This window comes from Castor canadensis, chromosome 14 (assembly GCF_047511655.1).
Source record: "Castor canadensis chromosome 14, mCasCan1.hap1v2, whole genome shotgun sequence".
Classification (NCBI taxonomy): Eukaryota; Metazoa; Chordata; class Mammalia; order Rodentia; family Castoridae; genus Castor; species Castor canadensis.
Genome location: NC_133399.1, coordinates 105,382,346 through 105,386,791, shown reverse-complemented (window position 1 = coordinate 105,386,791; position 4,446 = coordinate 105,382,346). Strand labels below are relative to the sequence as shown.

Sequence of the window (4,446 nt, the reverse complement as noted above, 5' to 3'; positions counted from 1 at the left end):
AAAACATTCTTGGGTAAGTTATGACATAAATTTTTATGCATTCAGACAACAGAAATGTGTGAAATTTTTATACCAATTGTAAACATGGAATTAACAATGAAACTGGGGACCTGAAAAGTCAAAGGAAGCCTCAACATATTCACAATTTAAAATTTTTAGACAAATGAGCAAAGGATAGGAAAAAACCCAACATATACATGAGAACAGTTTTTTTAATGACTTCCAATTTTCTCTCTTTCCTAAAAGCATCAAGACCCTTATTGTACATTACATTTCATTTCCTCTTTGGCTATGAGGTGAGTAGTTTTGTTAACCAGAGATATCAGTGAGTTCAATTTCTGAGAACAGTCATTTAATAAGTCATTTGGATCCTTGGTTCTCTGGAAGTTGATAATTCCTGTCTATTTTAGCAAAGATGGTTTATTAATGACTAGATTCAAGAGAAAAGCCTCTGACTCACTGACAGATCCAGAAGCAAGGCATCTTTTTCATTGTTATCCAAGTAGCATACTTGGCCATTATCCTAATAATATGTTCAACAACTCTGTTCTTCAAGACTTTCCACCTTTTTTCACTTCTGTAGAACCAAAAACATCAGTTGCTGGACTCCCCAAGGAACCTTTCTTTAATTCCATCCCATAGTCCTCAACACATCAACTGCATTGTGGTAAGAAGCTTTAAAAGATCCTCGTATTTGGGAATTTCTTCCAACTTCTTGTCAGATCTATTCAGTGAACCAAATCTGGCTGCTCATTGTCGAAAGGGGCCAGAAAAACATAGAGAACAATGTTTTTAGATCCTGTTGTCACTTTTGACTTTCTGCCTGTATGCAGAGAGTATCATATATTACTCTATAGTGCTTACAAATGGACAAATAAGATCAATCCTGCTCATCTAGCTGAATCATTAAATTGTACTATTCCAACTTTAATTTCTCTATACTTTCTTCCTGGAAAAACTAGGTGTCAATTTTCTTTCAGATGATTTGTGTGCGGATGCATTCCTTCACACCTGGGCAGAGCCTCACCTGCTCCAAAATAACCTCCACTTGCTCCTTCTTTTCCACTGACCCAAAAGTCTCCATCTATGGAATGGAGGCTGCCTCTTCCAAGTCACCATTTTGGTTTTTTATAGTTTGCTAATGTTTTAGTCAATCGAGCATGCTTTGTTTCAACATAAACCTTTCTTTCTGTGACCATTTGTAGAGTATCAATTAATAGAAGTTTGACTGGAAGGTCTGTGATCTCCTCAAAGAAATACAGCACTGTTGAACCAAGATACAGATGTCAACACCACATCACAGGCAGTGTGGCTCTGTTTTTCTAAAGACACAGGGTTTCAATGACTTCTTGAAGTCTTCCTTTCCTAGCCAGCTTCTCGCACTCCTCTGTAGATGACCTCCATTTGATGATGTGCCCATCAACCTGATCCAAGCCACCATCTGCCATGGCCCCTGCTTGAGAGTCCCCTGCTGCCCCCTTGCTTTGCCCACCACTCGTCACCCACCCATAACAGCCATTCTAATGAATGTGAGGTGGTACCTCACCGTGGTTTTGATTCGCATTTCCCTCGTCATTAAGGATTCTGAGTATTTTCTTATGTTGTTGGCCATCTGATGTCTTCCTTTCAGAAATGTCTATTTCAATCTTTTGCCCAGTTTTCAATTTGATCACGGTTTTTCAGCTAACAGGTTTGTTTTCTTCATATTTTCTCAATATTAACCCTTGTCGGATACAAGCTGTCTCTTCGCTCTGTTGATAGTTTTGCTGTACAAAAGCTTTTTACTTTGATATAATCCCATTTTCAATTCTGTTTTGTTATTGTTGCCTGTGGTTTTAGGGTCATAGCTAAAGAAATCTTTGCTCAGGGCGGTATCCTGAAGTATTTCTCATGTTTTCCCCGGTAATTTCATAGTTTCTGTTCTCACATTTGAGTTTGGACTCCATTTTCAGTTGAGTATTACTTATGGTGAGAGACAGTGTTCTTGTTTTATTCTTTTGCACATGGATACCCAGTTTTCCCAGTATTATTTATTTCAGAGGCTGACCTTTTCCCATTGTGTGGTCCTGATTCCTTGACAAAAATCAGCTGACTATAAATGGATAGGGTTATTTCTGGGCTTTCCTTTTGATCTCATTGCCTGTTTTCTGTTTTTATGCTGGTGTTTTTTAGTTGCTTTGCAGTATATTTTGAAGTTGGGTGCCATGATACCTCTATAGCTTTGTTTGTTTTAGTCAAGATTGCTATTCAGAATCTTGTGCAATTCCACAAAGATTCCCAGGTTCCTTAAGTCTTTTAAATCTTCATTTTGAAATAGTGGAGAAAATGGTACCGGGCTGGGGCTGGGAGTGTAGCTCCCATACACTCTGGGGTTCAGTGTTCTGCACTCCACAAATTATGCATACATAGGGGAGTATTGATGTTTTGATGCTTGTACACATTATGTAATGTTCAAATCAGGGTAAAGTTAAGAGTAGAGTGGTAGTTAGCAGAGAATGGGAAAGTACAGGAGAGGGAGGGATAAGAAGAGGTTGGTTAATGGGTATTAAGTTGTGGTTTGTGAGGAAAAAGAAGTTTTGATGGTCTTTTGTATAGAGAGTGACTATAGGGAACAATATGGTAGTATTTGCTTTAAAAAATCTACAAGAAAGGATTTTTAGCATGAGGAAATGATAGATGTTTGAGGAGGTAAGTTTAACCCTGATTTGCACAAATCTTTCTTAAATAAAAACTTGAAAATATGAATAAGATCCCATCATTCATTGCTTAACATACATCAATACCTTTGCATTGTTTCCAAATTTCTTGGCATGTTACAAAGGCCTCCTGTCATCTGTACCCTTTCATGTACTGATCTCCCCACCAGGAATTCCAATTCTTTTCTGTTTCCTATTGTTAAGCTCCCATTATCCTTGGGGAACCTATGTAAACTGTAACAGGGTCCTCAGTCATCCCCAGTTCCTACTCGTGTACAGATGGTCTCTTCCTCCTGCTCTGTTGGAAGATGTACACCCCAACAGTGTGGTGTCACACAACATAGCAGCTGTTTCTTAGGCTAATGCTTGGCTGCTAAGTGAGGCATAAGGTGTTTGAGAACAGGGAAGGTTTATATTCAGTTTCTTATCCCAACATACCCAATCATTATGCCTGCTACAGAGTAAATGTTAAAAATGTTGATTAAATGGCCAAATAGAGTCATGCAATCGCTCAACCAGGTTGAGAAGCTTTACATTTTTAAAATAAAATTAAGGATTGCCATTGCTTATAAAATCTGGGTAGCAGCGCATTTCAGTCTCTTCTAAATTCCTGTTAAAATAACATTGAAGCTAAAGAAAGGTGAAAATTCTTATCTGTCAAAATGAAAAGTGACAGAGAAGCAAATGCAGACTGTGAGGTGATAGCCACCAACAGAGAAATATACACAGTAGAGTAAAAATAAAATCTATCTATACCTAATAGCATGGCTAGATTTTGTTTTAGTTCACACAAATTTCTGGAGATAAAAAGCTGAAACACATAGCATCCTTCTCGGCAGCCCAACCCTTCTTTTTCCAACAGAAGAGACCAGAGGGTGCACCAGAAAAATGGCATATGAATCTGCACTCCTTTGGGTGCTGACATGAGATACGAAAGTGTTCCCAGTTTCCCCTGCTTTGTTATTTACACAGCAGCCACAGGCAGACAGTACAGGACACAGCTATGAAGAACCTGGAGGGAGGGTGCGAACCCTGCCTCAGACTGGAGCTCCTCGGAGTGTTTTCTCTTCCAATCAGCACAATTCTCAGTACAAATGAGCATGGTTTGTGTGCATCTGTGTATGCAGTGAGAGAAAGCAAGTAGAATATTCTCCTTAGGGTGCACAATTCTTGTCCTTCACTAGATTAGAGTAACAGAGGGCCAGCCATCGGGTGGGAGAGCTTGCTTGTTTACTGAAGATTTCAGTGGTAAATCTCATCCTCCAGGGACAACTCTCATCTGAAAAGGAGAAAATATCAAGTTTGTACAATGCACTCACTGGTAAGCATGGGGGTGCCCAAATCCAGGAAGGGGGTTTGATCTGTGTGTTCCTCCTTTGCCCAGCCGTGAGGCTCAGGTTGTCCCCAGGATGGGGAGAGTCAGCTATACTTGGGTGAGGCAGTTCTCTTCAGCTGAGAGCAGCCCCTGAGGAGGGTCCCAGTGACCTGGGAAACTAATGTCTCAGTCTCAAGCTGATTGTGGTAGTGTCATACAGTATTCATTAAACTATGAAAAGAAAGTAATTGAAATCCAATGATATTGGAACGGATTACTACATATCCATATCCTCAGAACTGAAGACCAAGTTCAGAAATATACCCAGAATATTTTTCATATTTGAATTTAGGGTACAATAAAAGGGGTTGCGCAAGTTATTATTAATTCTTTTTGTGGGACTGGAGTTTGAACTCTCACTTGCAAAGCAGGCAC

The 4,446-nt window shown here is 39.5% G+C and overlaps 1 pseudogene; it reads right to left on the bottom strand.

Moving 5' to 3' along the window:
* Positions 1-257: 257 nt before the first annotated feature.
* Positions 258-1,448, bottom strand: LOC109698059 (26S proteasome non-ATPase regulatory subunit 12 pseudogene; annotated as a pseudogene).
* Between the last annotated feature and the right edge of the window lie 2,998 nt (positions 1,449-4,446).